General features: G+C 40.7%; 1 long non-coding RNA gene across 1 annotated transcript in view; it reads right to left on the bottom strand.

Moving 5' to 3' along the window:
- Positions 1–20,096, bottom strand: part of LOC115782569 (uncharacterized) — a 43,247-nt gene that overhangs the window by 18,563 nt on the left and 4,588 nt on the right. Inside the window, exon 2 of the long non-coding RNA XR_004020163.1 lies at positions 18,909–19,002. This is a non-coding gene — a long non-coding RNA (uncharacterized LOC115782569). The remainder of the gene's footprint in view (positions 1–18,908; positions 19,003–20,096) is intronic.

The following is a 20,096-nucleotide window of genomic DNA, read 5'->3' as shown; positions in this document are numbered from 1 at the left end:
ATATGTAACAGCAAATTACTGTAGAAGTAGTTCAGAGGTAAATTACAGTCTAGTGTGTGTGTGTGTGTGTGTGTGTATGTGTAGCTTGTTGCTCGTTTTTATTGTCAGAGTTTAATTTTTAGATGGCTCTTCCTGTGATTCTGGCAGCAATAAATGTGATAGTACAGAAAGAACAGGCTCATACTGATATGCATTTGGGCCTGATATGGGCCATCTTTGGCCCTGCTCAGCTCCTGCCCTGGAAAGATGCCACAATACCCCTGACATCTGGACCCTTGGATGAGGTGAAGCAGCCAGACTCACCCTGTCAATGCTGATAGTCAAGACCAGGTATGGCCCATAAGAACTGCAGATATGGGCCACATGTGGGCTTTGCTATCTGGGATGGAGGTAGTGTCACCTCCATCCCAGACAAAGTGAAAGTGATGACCTAAAATGCTGACTACTTTTAGAACTAGTAAACAAACGATGCAGGGAGATGGTTCTCGTTTCTGAGAAGTGTGATTGTACTGCTACACTGAACTATTTCAGGTTGAAACTTCCTATAGACTTTAAAGCTCGCATATTTATTTAATTGACTTCCGACTGTTTTTCCTCACTGTCATATCTACTGTAGTGCGTGTGGTTTTTGTTTTCGCCTTGGCCCTGACACATGGAGGAAGTGGAGGGTACATGTGGGGTTGAGGGCTGCGTTTCTTGGTAACTGGTCCCAGTGGGATGTTTCCTGATGGTGTCTTCACCTGAACCCCGCCTCCCCAGAGAGCTTCCAAATCACAAACACATCTTGCATCATTTGCACAACCTACGGTTACCCTGCAGCTAGACCCCATAGCAGACTCTATAGGAGAGCTCAGTTGTTACCCAACACACAAAAATGCACTGTTCTTTTTGGGGTTTTTTTTTAGCAACACTGCGCCACAAGCTTCCAAAAGTTATAGACTGTTAACAAAAATGATAATAACTGCACTGGACTCAATCCTTTAACCCAGTTTACTGAAAAGCGTTAAAAAAGGGTTTAATATGAATTAAAACCGGTAACCTAACATGATACATTTGTTATACTTAGGATGTTACCTGTTAATTATGAGGTGGTAAGAAGATGGCTTACCCCTCTGATTAGTTTTATCTGATTGTGATTGAGACAGGCTCTTTGGGTGACATCACCATAGCACACGACAGCACGCCATGAATTTAGACGAGTTTATACAAATGTACAACCTGATTAAAATTCCACTGGCACCGTTTCCGTCATTATGAATAAAGACTTTGTTTCTGTTGAACTGTCCCTGAAGGTTTGGAAATCCATACGCAACTCACATCCTGCTCTGTAAAGCTGGCCTTCCTCACTGTCACAGCTCCTGCCCTCCCACTCCCTCCCTTCTCTCTGCCCATATTTCACTGAACATATTTTGGGTATAAAAAAATAAGTACATGAGATGAAGCTGTACTAGGCAAAAATATAGAAATGGGAATTGTAACATTAAAGTTTAAAAAAGGGCAGAATGTGACAGTGGGCCACAGACAGCCGTCGCAGGTGTTTTTGGCACCTGGAATCCAGGCTAGTCCACGAATATCTTTGTGGCTGAATAAAGGGTCAGTATAAAAGGATTCCTCATCACAGGGTCTATAACTTTTTATTTTAGCACCATTCAAATCAGCCAAAAATCCTGCTGTCCCAGATATCCAGAAATTCTCAGGAAGGAGTGTGCTGCAGTGCATGTCAGGAAACTCCATCCTTTGGAGGCAAACTCTGAAGCTGTAACAGCAACAATGGCTTTCATTCAGCACCAAGTCCTGCCTGCCAGTAACATCAATACTGGGAATGAACAGACATTCAAAAATATGACTACTTCCTGTCTGTTGTGTAACAACCAGACAAATAATATAAGGTCTCAGGAGTCTCTGTTTTTTTTTTTTTTTTCTCTTTTTTAAATCATCATCATCTCAACATTTTATTTTAAAATTTCATCTCTGCAATTTGTCCGTTTGGTCACAGAGGTTCAGGTGTGGTGGAAATGCAAACAAGCTTGCACAAGAAGTACTCTGAATTCCTGATTTAGTTCCAGTTAATATTTGCTTCCTGGTAACTTCTGGATGAAAGGGGGTTGTGGTTGTGGTTTATTTACAAAAGCACTGAGTAGTCCTGCTCCCAGTTTAAAGTTGCCTGTAAGCCATTTTCCTGCTTTTGGTTTGCCTGGACATTTTAACCAGGCCTCTTATGATTAATCTATTCAGATTATGGTTTATTAAAAAGGTTTTGTCACAGAATAATCATAACTGCATGTACTCATTGTATTGCTGAGCCTTTGAGCTACTGTAAATTGTAAATTCTCACGTCAACTGACAATTAAGACAATAATTGGCTGTATGTTCTGTCTACACGCATGATTTTCCTTTCAGAATAATCTCTGCCCCAAAGCCTCAATGGGCCCGTGTAATGGACACGCACCTTCAGTTAGTGCCATTTGTGTCGTCACGCCTGAATGAAACTGAAATACACATAAACTAAAGCATATAGCTCATCCTCCAATCTTTATTGCTTTCATACTAATGCTTTAGTAAACACATGAGACAATGAGCTAATTACAAGAGATCAAACAGAAAGTCTTTTGGAAGAAACAGGCAGGTGTGTTTGGAGATGGTACGCTGTCGTAGCACCTCATAATGCCGTCCAACTGAACACACACAAACCCTTTAAAGCTTGACAATGACAATTTTGGCTGCGAAGAAGGCAAGGCTGACAAGCTATTTAAAGCAGGGCACAATGAATGATGACCTTCGGGTCACCATTTACGCTCATTTCCTAAACAAACTCCAGCGTCTGGACCGTGAATGACTGAAACTTGAGCCAGCCGGCAGCCCTGCAGGTGTGTTTGACTGGCAACAAGAGTCAAACTTTAGCGTGTGAGTCCTTTCAGGCAACATTGAACTTGACTAACAAATACTTTCTGAAGACGTAGCTTCTCATGTACTGTCACATCTTTGTCTCTGCCACTGAACTCGGACTTAATTCACTGAATTATCACAGTTAATGCAGTTAATGATTTCTGGGTTTTTTTTAACAGCCTGTGTACATTTGACCACAGTGCAAATTAAAAAGCAATGAATTAAAATGAGATGACAGTCATGCAATAAAACTATTAGTCTTTTGTTCTCTGATGCATCACAATTACAGACGGCGCTACCTCCCTTTTACTGTTCTTGGCTATCTTCCCCATAATAATTACAACTATAAACCAGGGCTGGCAAAATTACAAATCAATCAAAAATCATCTACACTGAATTAAAATGTTGCCATGTAGAGGGGAAATAAAGCGACAGCTGTGCAGTATGCCATGCACTGTGTGTGTGGTCAGAATATTAGATAAGTGGTGGCTGAGGACCAGAGGGGGATACTATGAAGGAAGTTCAGCACAGCCAGGGTTTTTTTGCGTTAGCTAGTTTAACAAAACATAAAACTCCAGTTGGAGACAACAGGTGTCACGACAGTGGTTACTGATTTTCTCCGAGCGTGTTCATGTGACTCTTCTTCCACAGAAAGTGAACCCTCTGAGTGCCGCCCACACCAATCAGACATGTTATCGATGATAAAACGGCAATAAAGAACATAATAAAACATAACAGTAAGACGCAACACTGTTGCAAATAAGAGACGTTACAGAAAATCATTAATCTGGTAATCTCACACACAGTGGTAAAATTAACATTTTTGAGTTAATATTTTAATTTTAATGCTGAGTGTGCCCTCAATGCTGCAGTTTATTTCTGACATGATGACGTCTGATCATTAGAGTCTGAAACCTTAAACTGGATACATTCAAACCTCAAATGTTACTGTCCCACAGCCTAATAAAACTGCTTTAGTTTTGGCAAAGCAAAATGAATTATATTAGCTGAACGGGTGTTTTTTTGTTGGTTGATCTGTGCTGTAGTAGCTGCAAGCAGTGCAGTGTAACACAGAATCAAATGTAAAAACACTGATAGGTTTTTCAGCATCACCTAATGAATGCACGTAAACAAGCTTAACAAGCTGCACATATAAAACATCCAGCAGAGAATCTATGCTGCACTTAAAACATGCTGGAAATTAAAAAAAAAAAAAAGCATGGCACTTTCAGGTGATTTTTGTAAAGACAAAACTCTGAACACACAACCTGCTCCCGACCAGGTTGTGTGTTCAGTGTAGGTTACCATGGTGATTTAGCCTGGTAAAAACAAAGCCACTTTCGTGACACAAAACAATCTGACTTTAACCCTATAATCTTATTTCATAGTAAGTGCACCCCTGAGTTTCCAGTGTGTCCTTTTTTTCTTTTTTTTTAAAAAACATGACAAAGTTTTAGTTTTCTAACCTCATGTCTATCATATTTAGAGTGCATTAACACTCAACAATGAGCATATTTATGTGGATTATGATTACATATGGATTCTGAACATTGCTCCATTTATCTCTGTGCGTGTCATGGATGTCAGGTTTATCACAGCAGCAGTTTGGAGCCAAACAGGTGTGTTGTGGAATAGTAATAATTAGTATGCCTCACTCCGCTTCCCTATAGCAATATGGCCCATTGGAGATTATGGGATACAACCGCGCCATCCACAGACACCTTCCCGCCCCAAATCCTTCGGGGCCAATTACCTGCTGCTGGTAGCAGGCGGCAAGTCAGAGCACGGCCGCGGCTGCAAGACCGTTTGTGTGCACGCTCCTCCCTTGGTGATTCTCGGGCTTTGTGAAAAGAAGCGAGGCTTGTTTCTCTTAACAACTGGGCACATGCAAAAGTTCAATATGTATTTAAAAACACTGTTATGTAAAAGAAGCTGAACTGGAAAAAGCAAAAGCTGAATTCCACGTTTTTTTGATCGGCTCTGAGGTGGTGAGGGGGGCTTTGCTGCCCTGGTAGACAGAGAGCTAATTGGCGAGAGACTTGGTAAAACTCAGTGGTTCAGTGCTGATCAGTGTAATGAGGGACCTTTAAACATCACACCTGGGCTAAGTCCTCCAATTTCTTCTAAGACAATGTAAATCTCTATAATTATCCCAGAGTCACCTGAGCAGAAGGGCAGGACAAGAGGACAGGTGGATAAAACAATAGAAAAGGACTGAACAATCATTTAATGCGTGCTGAGCGATTAAAGGCCTCTAATTTACGAAAACCTGTGAGAACAGCAGCTTTCACAGCAACAACCTTATACCCCTGACTTTTCACTTTAACATGGAAAGATTGGTATTCATTATTCATAACTGATGAATATGTTATAAGACACAGCATACTGCATTGTTCAGATCAGTTTCACAGGCTGCCTGTATATAGTACAAGGTGTCTATTTACTTCAAGACATGCACACATACACCTTTATTAAAACGTGAGCCATTTAGGTCCATCAGCATGAATATAGTATTCATGTCAGACAGCAAATATGCTACGTGTAAGCATCGGTGTATATATGAGGAATACTGAAGGGATATCTCGCCTCAAATGCTAAAGCGGCATCCCTTTCCCCAAATGTTCCCCAAACATTTAAAATGCATTTTAAACTTTGCATGTTGCAAATAATTATTTTAGGACAATATGAAAATAAAGTTGCACAGCTTGTATGGAAGAGAGTGGAAAACAATTACACATTTATATGTAGAAGCTTGACATCCTGTAATGCATGTCTCAAACTTTACTAGTAAGTATTTTATAAGTTGTTGTTTATAACTATGATTTATTTCCTAAACCACACAATTATAAATGAGCCTTTTAAGACACATTCATGCATAAACAAACATTTATGATTGAAGTTTACTTTTATTTTCCATATTAGGCTTTACATCAGTACCTACACTCACCAGACACATTAGGTACACCTTGCTAGTACTGGTTTGGGGCCCTTTTTGCCTTCAGAGCTGCCTTAAATCTTTATGGCAGAGATTCAGACGCTGCTGGAAACATTCCTCAGAGATTTTGGTCCTTATCAACATGATACCATCACACAGTTGCTGCAGATTGGTTGGCCACAGATTCATGATGCAAATCTCCTGTTCCACTGCATCCCGAAGGTGCTCTGTTGGACTGAGATCTGGTGGCTGCGGAGCCCATTTTAGTACAGTGAACTCATTGCCATGTTCAAGAAACCAGTTTGAGATGATTTGAGTTTTGTGACATGGTGTGTTATCGTGCTGGAAGCAGTCATCAGAAGATGGGTACGCTGTGGTCATAAAAAGATGGGGACATGGCCAATAACAACACTCATGTAGGCTGACATTTAAATGACGCTCAACTGGTATTAAGGGGTCCGAAGTGTGCCAAAAAATATCCCCCAAAACATTACACCACCACCACCACCAGCAGCAGCCTGAACCACTGACAAAAGGCAGGATGGTTGCAGTTCATGCTTTTCAGCCTCAGTTTCCTGTTTTATCTGACAGCAGTGGCACCCAGTGTGGTCTTCTGCTGCTATAGCCCATCTGCTCCAAGGTCCAACGTGTTTTACATTCAGACACCCAGCCTGCATACCTTGGTTATAATGGGTTGTTATTTGAGTTACTGTAGCCTTCCTGTCAGCTTGAAGCAGTCTGACCATTCTCCTCTGACCTCTGGCATCAACGAGGCATTTCTGCCCATAAAATCAATGTTCGATGGATATTTTCTCTTTTTTGGTCTATAGAAACCCTAGACATGGTTATGTGAGAAAATCCCAGTAGATCATCAGTTTCTGAAATACTCACACGTTCATCAGGAAAAATTTAATACTCAAAAACTGAGATCACATGGTGAATCGCAATAAACAAAAATTCAAGTTGAAAGTATCTACTGAACCTCATGGTCCCTTAATTAATTCCCTTATGTTTCATTTGTATTTATTTATTTTTTGTGAACTCTGTGTGTGTGTGTGTGTGTGTGTGTAATATGTGCATTTTTTCCTGATGAAGGTTTGAGGACTGAAATGTTAATACATAACCACAGTTGTAATCATGTGGGACTATTTGGTTTTAGTTTCTTTGCAAACTTTTTTTAAAGTCTAACTTCCTCCTAAACAATAATGTAAATTTTCAGGCAACATTAGATAATCATTAGGTGATGATCATGCCTTTCCTCTACATTCAGATTGTCACTGTCAGAACACAGTGTGCTCAGAACAATGAAAATTACGTCCACCTTAAATGAATTTGTTCGATATATTTTGTGGGGGCAAACACACTTTCTTGGACTCTGGCTTTTAAAGGGCTGAGTCTACTGGTAAAGGTCAACTCTTGAGTGTATTGTGATTTTTCAGTTGGCTAAACATCATAAAAACAGCAATATGGCTTACTTTTGAGGCCTGGGGGGGAGATACATGTCCAGCTTTACGAGTCACCTTGGATACAAAATGCAGGTTAATGAAGGGCACCATGGAAATAGTCTGCAACAGCAGACTGAAGGATGAAGATGAAACAAACATGAATCACTGTTTTCCATTTCTTAGTTGAAAAATTGCAGTGTGGACCAAGAACGTGATTCACGCTTTTGCTGTCAGGTTCCTAGTATACAATCTCAGAGAAGCAGTGTATCGTATATCAGTAAAGAGATAAGACCTAAAGCTTTTAAAGTCATGGAAAAACAATCATCATAAATCACAGAACAAACTTCACACGGGGATACAAAAAGTACACATAGAAATAAACATCAATTTCTTTTATACTTAGCCCAGCATGTCCCATAAGGGTAAAAATGTGCATACAAAATCATTGGTGCTCTACTTTTTTTTTGTATTTTGCATTCCGTGAGCCACACTGACCCAGTTTTATCAAGATATTTTAATTATCTTGGAAAGGATCACGAAGTTTCTATCCAGTTGGTGACATTTCCATCATCGTTTTATCAAAGTGGTGAAAAACAGCAGATAAACAACTAAAACTAAAAGTCTAATTATAGTGGCGGTTTTCCCTGTGACTTTGACGTTTTAGATATCAAGATGCAACTGAAGATATTCAGCTTTAATTAAAGGGTTTCAACAAAAACATAGCAAAATTACAGTGCTGTATTATGATTAGCATAATTGTAATTGGACAAATGGCATAATTGGAAATAAAAGCATAATTTTGAATATTTAGGCGATATCCACAGGTTCCAGTCTTCAGTCAATCATTGACTGCAATGGATTCTTGACAGAAAAAGCATTTGCTCCTTTTGTGGTGATTTGCCAGGCCTATATTGCAGCTGTCTTCTAGTGTTAGTTTGTGGGGCTTTCTGTCTTTAGTGTTTTGGGGGGGTTTGGTGTCTATTTGCAGTGTAAGTGCCAATTCAGTCATTTTTTACTGCATGTAGCTGAGTGTTAGCAGAGATTATGAGTGTATCTCCACCTGTAACCTGGTGATGAACTGTCTGTGAGATCTTCACTATATAGTAGACTTGGAGAATATGTCTATTTCCTGGAGTTCTTCTCTTAGCAGGGTGCTCTAAGCAATATTGAAAGAAAGAAAAAGAAAAAAGAAGACTGGACATCCAGTGAATACAGCTGTGGTGGTGTGTGTGTGTGTGTGTGTATGTTTGGCCTTTCTTAATGTTGTCTTTTATTTCTATTATTAATTTTTATTTTGTTTTTGCAGTCTAAGAATGGCTTGTGGTACTGCTATTAAGAGCTCTTTTTTGTGGTTTCACAAAAATGCCTTTCAAATGCAAACGGTACACTTGGAACCGATTCCAGACCCTTTTTTTCTGCTTAATTGGTGAAGAAATGGCAAAGAAAAAGCAGCTTTTCAGGGAATTGTCACACTACATTTGATCCCTTTTTAAGAGAAGCAGATACGTATAAGAAATCTAATTTCTATTCCTTTCCTCCAGTTTCACTGGAAGTTTGCAGCACATATTCAGTACAAAACTGTGACTTTATAAACACACAGACACACATATATATTTTAGTAAATCGCTACCATGACAAAGGTCTGTGTTCAAAAGCATATGCACTACATGTCACTACAGAGAGTTATAACTTGAATAAAGGTCCTGGAGCTATGTTTTGGCAGTTTTGAATGTAAACGTATATACAAGCAGATGCATTTGCCTCTGTGTGATTTTTGTACACCTGAAGCTGTCGGGTCAGTGCCGATGATGGATGTCTTTACATCCTGTCTTGCGTGACCGGCTGACCAGATAGCCATCTGTAGCCAAATAAGCACAGTTCAGGCCCCTGTGCTACACTCCCAGCCTCATTTGGTATGCAAATGAAAAGCCTAAACAAAGCAAACCCTTCAGAGCAGAGCAATTTACGAACTGCTTCCTTTGAAGAGACTGAGGTTCGCTCAAGGTTGATGGAGTCAAAAGGAAAAAGAGTGGAAACTACCTTTAATGCTTAAACCCACACTCTGTTACTATTAACAAGTGTGGTGGTAGGGTAAAGTAGTAAACGGTAGCAAACTATTAACAGGCTCAACACTGAGCTAACCATCTTAAACTAATGGTTAAACTGAATGACTGGTGGACAATGAATAATTTTATTCTAGTTTGCTTCACTGATGTTTATTTGTCGTATGGCTTACAGATTCAAACATCACCTTTATTCCATCTTTTCCAATGTAGTTCTGCACCAACCTCTGCCACGCCCCTTCTGAAACAGGATATGGCTCTGGCATTGTGCTCATTGTTGAGACTAATCCCGACAATTACACCTCAAGACCGAAAGTGGGTGCCTTACCCAACATCCAGCCAAGCCCTGGCCAGTTTTTGGATAATGCTCCTCTTTGGCCTTAGGGGCCAAGAGCTCCATCAGGCCCCGTGTCCCTGCTCCCCCACTTCACACAACTCAAACTGACCACAGAGTGCTGATGTGTCTTTCTCAGGTTTTACTCACCTGCACTTTGTACACCTGTCTTTCCTGCTGTAACAGCCAGGTTATTGTTGGGGCAAATAAGGCGTGTGGACACAAAGAGAGCCTGAGGGAAGTTATGAGAGCAAAGGGCAGGTATTTCAGGTTATAGTGGGCTTATGCATCTAGGAAGCAGGTAAAAGTTTACGGTTGACATAATTCCTTAAAGATACATGTTTTTGAATACTTGACCCCAATAGTTTGTCTGGCCTGATGATTTATTTCCTCTGAGCAGGATGGGTGTGTTTGGCAGTTGAGGAGGGTAGCGCTTTAGTTGTAATAAGAACACAAGAGGTCGTTCCCACAGAGGCTTGAGCTGACATCATAAAAAACATACACACACAAAACAAGGTACCTGGGGGCCGATGGGGAGGGCGGAGGTGAGCGCACCAGTGAAGTGGTAGGGGTGGGGGGGTTTGTCTTAAAGACCATTGGCTAAAGACAGTATGGGGGGACGCACCTGTGAACGCCCGAGCCTGAGGAGATTGGCTGCAACCTGAAAATTACACCTGTGGGGGGAAAGAGGAGGAGGGGAGGTCAGGCTACATGTAAACCAAGCCCTTTACAAATTCAGCCTCTGTCTTCTTGAGAAGCTTAACCGCCTCACACCGGCGATGAGGGCTCACGGAAAAAAACAGGTTTTGCTCTGGCAGCAGGATGATGACTGACGCGCTTCAAAATGGTTGGTTGTGTTCCCGGGTTTGGCTCTTCTTATGACTCTACGGCTGCTTCTGCCTGACGAGGACAGCTTTTTTTTTTTTCTTAACTTCCTAATCGCCAGTCCAGAGGTCGACCGTCCTTCAGCAGGAGCAGGACCGCGGAAGACTAGCCGACGGGGCGTCAAGAGCCCGCATACAATGATGCCTCTTGTCTGGGGTTTCTGGATCGGTGACCGCACCTGGGAAAGACTGGGTAAATTCACAAATGTGATCCCCTCTTTGTCTTCACTCTCCATCTTTAAAGTTTGAGCTGTCGTCATTACCTGTTGCTCAGCAATGGCAGAGTTAAAACTTTAAGGACAATTGGTAGACGGCTAAGAGCGACAAACAAATTAGGTCATCGCGTGAAGCTCTTGGCAGTTGCGTGCTGATATAGGAGGGTCTAGGTAGTTTCGATGGGGAGCGAAAATAATGTGTATCAAATTCCAGCTCCATTTAAGCGGAGAGAAAGAAGAGGAAACAATAGAGGCTAACGCTCATTCCTAAACTGGATAGACCAGTCGGGGCAGGTAAAGGCAAACTGCCAGACTTGTCAAAGGATATGAAGATAGACGTTGACTCCTTTTACAGCCTTAAATGTGTTTTACGAGGAGACAACCACGACACTACGGTATGAAACGCCTTCACAAATCTATAACCCGACAATAGCGGCTTATAATTTAGCAAACATTTTTGCTAATTTAAGCGAGAATTCACACGAACTCGATTCGTAACTTTTTCCTTGAACCGGTTGACCTGCTAAATCCATCGACGATATTGTCTTGCCTTTCTCCCTCACATTTAACCTACAGATTTTCACTTTTTGGCTTTTAAACATAGATTTGACTCAACCACTGCCCGTTTCGTAAGTGGAAGTGAGTCAGACAGACGTAAAATGTCTGCTCATCCATTTTCCATACCTCTGAGGTTTAGTTACAAGTTGAGACAGGAGTTGGAATTATCAGAGCAGAGCATTTTCACAGGATAGAAGGTATACATTAAGTTTCCTGGACCGGTATTAACACACTTTTTTAAGTAGTTTGTGAACTGTGGAAGTCCGGGGAAGGAGAAGGGAAAATGGAGGGAAAATGTCGACTGCTTACTGTACAGCGACAACTGCAGAGCGAGGTGGAAGATTGTGATTGGTGGAAAGAGAAACATTTGTTCATTTCTTTCATACACCAGAATAGCTGCAAGTCACATGAGTGCTAGCTGCTCTACCGGTGTATGGCAAGAGGGCGGGAAGTACTGAGTAGAATTTCAGTCGGGTGACATTTAATCACCTGCAAGCTAGAAAAAAGTGGTAGATACTTATTTTACATTGTTTGTTCATGTCTGAGGCACAGGTTTGACCTGAGAGGGAAGTGTAAAGCCTCAGCGTCCCATGGGGTGAGAGGTTACATTCAAGCTGCAATATGACTGCAGGGTGAATGACGCTCCATTAAGGGTCAGGGCTAGTTTAGGAAATTTGGTGCTATGCTCATACCTTTTTATAACTAAGGAACAATGACATCATCAGTAAACACTTAATATATAATTTAAAATACAGAATTAAAATTTAAAAAAAAATCCACTTTGGGATTAAAAATTTAATCAGGATTAATGCTGTCTCCCTCAAGGGAGATGACAAAATACTAAAAAACTTATTGTTTAACTCAGACAATGAAGCTGCCTGCTAGGAGGAGGGGTGGACAGGTAAATTTTATAATTATGAGCTCATAAAATTTTTGGCTGTCAAATTTTTTTTTTCAAAATTAAAAAAAAAGATAGTCAAAATGGGGAGGTGAAATGTGAAATGTGGGGAGTGAAAACGTGGGTGAGATAGGGGAGCACTGGCGATGGTTTTAAAAATGGAAAACGTACACCTACTGCATCCCAGTGCATACAGTCAAAAACATCAGCAAGTAGCCCAAGTAGCGCACAGATGATAAGTAGTATCATAGCCTAAATGTCACCACGCAGCTACTCAGTAGTCTGAAGGGCCAATTAGGTGGCGTTGAGATAAGGTCTGGAGTTAAATAAGGTTTTGGGTTTCCCTGCTATTGTTTTCTCACAAAGACAGCAGCTATTGATTAAGGGCCAGGCCAGTTTACCTATCAGGTTGTTCACTTCACAGCAGAGTCGCATTCCAGCAGAGAGGGCAGAGTTACCTGATCACGCCTCACTTCCAACAGGCAAAAAGCGTGGTTAGCCGTGAGCGCAGCTAACTCCCACGGCACGGTGCAACAATGGGAGAAAAGCTTTGCAGTACGTTGCCATAACTTGGAGCAGAAGAGGAAGTATTTGGACAAACGCAGGACAAACAGAGAGGACGTAGGAGCTGGTTAGATATTTGAATACTGACACGACATGCTCTGCTTTGATAAGGTACTGTTATTTTCACCGCTTGTTTCTACCAGCTTCAATTTTTCTGGGCTAATCTTTGTTTCCCCCCCTTTCTTTTTTTTCTCTCTTCCTCTTGTCTTTCTCAGAGGGCCTGCAGTACTGGTTTATAATGCTGATGATTAACTAAATAGTCTGGGAGAGCAGGTCTGCTTGGCTTTCTCATTTCATGGGGCCTGTCTGACCAGGAGGAAGACTGGAGCGCTCTCAGGCAGCGGGCTGGAAACTCAAGATCTTTTTTCTTTCTTTTTGAGCTCCATCCCTCTAAGCGTGCTCACTTTACTTTGGTTTTGTTACATTCTTTCCTTGGGGTACTTTTCATGACGGTAAGGTTACAGGTGCATTCTCACCTTCCTTCCCCCGAACTTTTCACTCCCTTATACTCTTTTCCTCTCCCTCCCCCTCTGTACTCTACTTTAGCGTTGCTTCAAGGATGACTGGAAATCTGCTCCTATTGAAAATACCTCAAAATTAGTCACTTTTTAAAAAAAAAAACTGAAATAGAGGATGGGGTCTAGCTAAAATTCTACATTTAATCAATTACTTTTCATGTATTATTAGAGAATAATGATGTACATTTAAATGTCAGTATAGGGTGTGAGGATTTCACACATTATACCTGTGAATGATCCATGTTATTCAGTAAAAGAGGGCTGTTTCAGTGACCTTCTGCATATACAGCGTTGGCCAGGTCGGGCTGAGCAGCATTCCATCAACCTTTCATCACTCGGCAAACACAAAGACAACGGCCTGAAAGGTCCACCGACAGAAAACAGAAAAAAAAGAGCTTTTCCTTCCTTTAAATCCATTAAAAATCTGTTGAAATGGCTCTCACAGCACTGCTTTAATTGAACCAGAACAGTATGCTACAACCTAAAGCAAACTGCGAGTATACAGCGTGACGTGGGGCAGAAACGGCCCCCCGAGGGGTAACGTGGCTTTGAAGCAGTGGGATGTGCGCAACTTGTGGCGTTTGAAATTAGTAACCGCCATGTATTGTGTGAAAAGCAGCCCTCCCAACCTTGCCGTGCCATAGATTTAGACTAGTCAGAACAGGTTTTGGCAATCATTAACAACCACTGTGGCCCAGTCTTCTGTGACAGCAAGTTTAAGCTAAATACCCCAACCACAACAAGGGCTCAGCAGTTACACAGAGGAGAGGTGGTCTACAGATATGGACTTCCCCGCTGCTATTTCCAGTGCTTTTTAATGTATGCCTGTTTAGTGAATTCTATGGAGGTTGAAGCTTAGAGTAGTGGAGTTGAAAAGTTGCATATTTTTTGTATGTCTTGGAGCAAAGTTCTTAACATTTAATGTGATCATTTAAAGTCGAGTTCCCCTCTTTTAGACAAAAGTCTATTTTAAGCCATTTATTGAAGGTTAATGACTGAATGATGCGAAATGATATCACAAGCTATAAGCGCTGTCAAACGTTTTTGGGTGATTATCTCCATCTTACGAGGCAGCATTGGATATCATCACTTTCTCTAATACTGCCTGGTAATGATGATGATAGCCATCTGCCGTCTACAATCACATCAACCGCTCTATCGATGTCGTCAGCAGCAAGCAACACGCTCCCATTCTGGGCCCTGGATCAGCTCAAATGCTTGAGCAGCAACAGAAATGGCTCTCAGGATCCATCTTACCTGACAGTGCTGGACTGTACAGCTGTTGTTCTAACACTGTCTGGTAACGATGTTTTCTGGGTGACTCTTTGGTCTCCGGTATGTAAATGTCAAAAGTGTTAAGGGCGGCTGAAATCTACGAGGCAATCTTTGACGTGGTCACTGAAGGGGACATTTCACAAAGGGAGCTGCTCGGTGTTCTCGCATTTTACTCGCATGTTAATTCCAGGTAAAGTTTGCAGTCTTTTGTTTACAGTACACTTGCATTGCCTCAGGTTGTACTGAACTCTATCAGAGTCAAATGAGCAGATGAGGAACTAGCTGTTTAAAAGCACTTAGATGTAAGTAGAGCGAGTAGATTTTCAACACAGTAAGCCTTGAAGGCCAGCTTTTTAATTTCTCTACTAACTTCCCTGCCTTTTTTTTTTTTTTTTTTTTTTAAACGTTAATGGCAACCCCACCCCAAGTTAAAGAATAGCAGTCAGTTGATGGTTCCACCGGTCTTGCAGGGCCTCATTTCCTTGTTCCCTCCCCCGAACAGTGCTGGTCTTTGTGCTGTATGGCAGCGATTGGTCCACCTAGTCTTACCTGCGTGGCACATCCTGGAACTGACACATGAGCTCACCTGACAGTGCTTAAAAAAAGAAAAAAGAGCTATAGACTCATTTATAGACTGTCGCCTTTCCCCAACTTTCCAAGGTTTGTCTACCAGGAGAACAAAAAAAATTAAATAAATAAAACAATGCCTACTTTAAGTAGATATAAAACTAACTTCCTATAATGCATAACTGACATTAAGCAAAGTGTTAGAAGTTTAACTTGCAATGAATTTTTGCGCTGTTGACTTAGAACAGTGGAAATTAAATACACCGTTTTACACAATGAACACTTTTCATCATCGGGACAGATGTGAATGTCAGAAACAAAAGCAAATAATAGACATGAAGCAAGCAGAAACCTAGTGTTTGCTGAAGGAGGGAGAATTACCCCACATATATTGAGCCACACCTAGCTCCATTATACAGGCCACAGAAACAGGGAATGGTATTTTGTTCCTCCAGTTGCCCCCACCTCTTCTTTGTATTACATGACTTAATTTGTGTTAATGTAAAAATGTAGAGAAACTGGAACATAAAAAGTTGAGCGAACCAAGCTTACTTTGCTTTTTTTTTCCTTTGCCTATTTACTCGTGGCTTTGACTCTTTCTGCATGCTTGGTAAATTGAAATGGAAAAAAAAAAATGACTGAAACAACAATGTAGTGTTTACAGACTCTATGACTGCAGCAAAAGAGGAACTGCTCATTTCAGCCTGTTTCTGCAACACTGTTCTCTTCCCTCCAGCTTTCATCTTCCTCTTTGCACAGGTGAAAACTCAGAAGTCATCCTTCCAGCCTGTTGATAGGCGTCTTACCAGACATGGTTAGATGTAATTATTGGTGTCTAATACTGTCTGGTAATGCCGTCCATTAAATGGCATTACCTTCTGCTCTCTTACTTCCCCTTTTCTCACTCTTGTGCATCTGACATGCAGCATATTGACAAAGGGCAACCCAGGGAAGCGCATCAACATATTAATAGTAGTGGCAGATGGGGCTGAGTGATTACTATGGAACTATGATCCTTGCACTGGAAGATGGTTTGATTTTTTGTGGTTTCTTCCATGTGACTTGAGTCAAAGTTTCTCCATTGAGCAGCAGTTCAGGATAAGACCGAATTTTTTTTGAATGAATGCTGTGCTGTAATTTGGCTTTGGCAGGAATGTTAATGTGTATATGATTTAAAAAAAAATGTATTTCAAATTGTGTAACTTTTCTGCTGAAAGAGCAGAGCCCTTCCTCTTACCATAATAGCTAAATTCCTTTTGGGAACTTGGATTTTCTCCAGGTACAGAAGAACAATGTGCACACTTTTTAAGACTCACACACACTCTGTACATATAAACTGTATGTAATGTGGTATGTTGTAAAGAAAAAATGAATTTTTAAATAAAGGATGATAAAAATCAAAATATTCCTTTTGTTTGCTTGTTTTTTTTTTCCACTCAAAAAGTATATTTTCAGAATAATTTTTAAACATTCACTCGGAGCTCTAGGGCGCTTTGCTGCAGTTTCTCTGGTAATTGTGAACTCTTTTCCCGGCCACACCGGAATGCCGAGCCCCAGTCAGGTGTGGATCAGGTTACTGCTGAACAGAGCTTCTTTTTAAATGCCTCAATTTACCCATGAGGTCCCCCCCTCCCCATCAGCTAAGCCCTCATTGTGTCCCGCTCTATAGCAGCACACAGAAGGCTAGCTTGATAAAAAAAACTGCCAGGGTCCTGGGCAACTTAAGTCCACACACTCAGTCAGTGTAGGCAGTGATTAAAATGATGCTCACAGGGTAAAACGGTAACTTTATTATATGTTTCTTATGCTGTTCCTCTCAGAGCAACACATGCAGAGAATGGTATGGATGTGGTGTTTAATCAGGCCTGTTCACTCAGGGACTCACTGGTTAAGTAGCTTTGATTTTTATCACACACACACATACACACACACAGAATAAAAACATTTAGGCATTTAATATGGCGGGCCTCCCTTACCTCCCATTCGAGTTGGTCAGTTCCTTTTTATGAATGTGTGGTTTGAAGGTTTATTTTAAATTCCCAGACCACTTGTTCTTCACTGTGAAGCATTATTTGTGGGGAAATTTTAAAAAGTTTCCTTTTCAACAGCTTCAATGCAGAATCAAATCCTAAAACCCAGCCAACATGATCAGTAATCTCTAGTATTCACCTCAGTGTCGCCTTTCACTATGATCAAACACACAATGGCATCCATTTAAAAACTTAAATGGAACAACAAAGCAGAATTATGCCAAGTCATTGTGTGCTGGCACCTTTAGAGTACTGCCCTGTGTATATTACTGTAAATGACACACTACAGGAAGATTAAAAAAAAAAATATATATTGTCACCAGTTCAGTAATATAGTCATTTTAAGACTAGAAAGAGCACAGAAGTAAATACAGTTACTAATGAATGCAGTATTTTGACACTATAATATTCAAATGTCATGTATAAAGGTGTTATTTATTAACAACACCTGTGACTGAGGTCCAAATGTCTGCTGTAAAAAATGCCTTTTGATGTGGGTGCATACTCATGCTCAAGCATTGGTCTAAATATAAATTGTGGCATTAGCAAAATTATAGTGGAGCTCTGTTTTAAGTTATATAAAAAGAGATGGATGCCATTTATTGGACTGTAGGAAAATTAATGTTCCTAAACATTTAACAACATGCTTTTTAAGTGATGGGGTAAAGAAAACTGAAGAGTGTGACATTTCTATGTGAGCTGGTAAATATTCTCCTTTGGTGTAAATGCAGATCAATATAAGCGTTTAAAACCATTATGAGAGTGTATGCAACTCCACAAGCTGCAAGTCTGTTAGTTCTCAGGTTATTTTTGGTTAAGACTGAACTTAAGAAAGACACGGAGGAAAAATGTGTCAAAAATAACTTCAACATGTCCAAAACCTACAGCAGTAGTTGTACTTGGTGACGTCACACCACTGAATCACATTACTAACTGGCAGAGGGCCTGTGGAGGATTCCTGTGCTGGTCTGTGCATGCTTGCTGCAGTCAGACCAGATTCCTGCATTAGTGTTGGATTCAGATCAGAAGTCTAGACTCACTTAGCTGGGTTTTCCACCGGGGTGCAACGGGAGCACAATGGGGCCTAAACGGCTGTGACATACCTGAACATGTGCTGACGCACAGTAAAAGTAAAGAGCTGTCACGCTCTGGTGTATCAAGACGTGGAGCTGATTACAGGTGCAGCATTGTCAGACTATAGCAAAATAAAAAAAATAAAAAATGAATTAAATAAATGGGAAATGTTGTTCACTTTCACTGTTTGTGTTTATATCAGGAACAAGCTGCAGTTTGGAGGCAAATGCCTTGGCTAGAAACACCGAGGAGTATCTTGAAAGAGCATTACAGTGTGTATCCTGTATCATTTGATAAATGTACTGTAAAAAAAAATCAATCACAATGTTATCAAGCACCAAGTAAATTCCTCTGAGAAAACTATATCTAATATAAGATTTCACTACTTTTCATATTTCCAATTCATAAACTGCATTCAGCTTTGTTTGGTTATTTCTAAAAGCCATTACAGACAGCATAATGGCAGCTTTTACAAAGACTTGCTCATAATTTAGCTGCAACACAGTCATCAGTCATCGATTGTCAGGTCAGTGTTTGAACAGAGCAGATAAAACCATATGAGATCTGACAGACTTATCACACACCATACACACCTGCGTAGAGTTGGCAGGCATATAGTAGGTAACCAAATAACACAGGACAGTTTTTGCTTTTTTACTTACCCAGAACACTCTGGCACTCCAGATGGCAGTCTGCCTCTGCTGTTTGATCTGGCGTAAGTGTGTCCCACTTTAGGTCTCCTTCAGTGTTTGTTTTCTGTCATGGAGAAAAACAGCTCGCTATCATTACTGAAAACAAGCTGAAATTTTAAGTTCTGTTTTCCTTAAATATATTAGTGAATGATGCACAATATACCTAAGATGTTTTTTTATTTTTTGACCACCTGTGATGTATTGCTTCCAAAGGTGCTACCAAATACATTGTTTTTACCTCTTCTTATTGAAAATAGTGACTATTCACTATGCTAACATTATTATTAGTCTCTTCACATTTGAAGCATTCTCTGCTCTTGAGAACAAATCAGACTTAGATAACTTGGATACTGCTGCAGGGCAAATTCAGTACCTACGCGAACCATTTAGTCAACTAGCTAGCAACTGTTGGCTAACTTGTTTTAACATCAAAGGACATAACAGCTGTGCCCAAGTTCAGGGGCCGCATCCTTCCAAGGACTCGGCCTACATAGACCAGGTCCTTCGAAGGATGCAGCCCCTGAATTTGGACACAGCTAATAAATACTACAGCCGCACGCTGTAGAAACACCGCCTGGAGCTACAGAAGCTAGCAGTTAACCAGTCATTGGCTCTGGCACTTACAACCTCTCTGCTGGCCAAAGAAAAGCACCTGTTGTCAGTTAATGTTAAGCTCCGGGAGCCACCTGAAAGCAGGGACAGCTAACCTATACAACTGTTGGTGCTGCAGTAAAAGCTCAACTTGTGCCTCCTGTTAGCAAGAAAAGCAACTTCAGCAGCTTCATAAACTGTTCTATTCTGTTAAAGGTGCAACTGGTTTAGTTTCAAGACTACATCAGTTTTTGTTGCAGCACACATAAAGACCTCTGGCATTAGACATGATGTGGAGGAGAGACATTCCAGATATGGAACCTTTATTCGACTGGGATAAGGTATGGGCTAATGTGAGCTTAGCATCTACAAATCCTCATCATCAACAAATCCATTACATCTTCATACACAGGGTATACTTAACTCCAAGGAAACTTCATCTGATGAAGGTTATTATTGATCGCCTATAAACTTTCTGTTCTTCTAGAGATATTGTCAGTTTTTTTTCATATGTTTTGGGAGTGTACCCCGGTGGCTGAATTTTGGAAGTTGGTCACCTTTAGTTTA

The sequence above is a fragment of the Archocentrus centrarchus genome, chromosome 7 (genome assembly GCF_007364275.1).
Source record: "Archocentrus centrarchus isolate MPI-CPG fArcCen1 chromosome 7, fArcCen1, whole genome shotgun sequence".
Classification (NCBI taxonomy): domain Eukaryota; kingdom Metazoa; phylum Chordata; class Actinopteri; order Cichliformes; family Cichlidae; genus Archocentrus; species Archocentrus centrarchus.
Note: the sequence above shows the minus strand (reverse complement) of the source record. Positions and strands in the feature narration are given on the sequence as shown.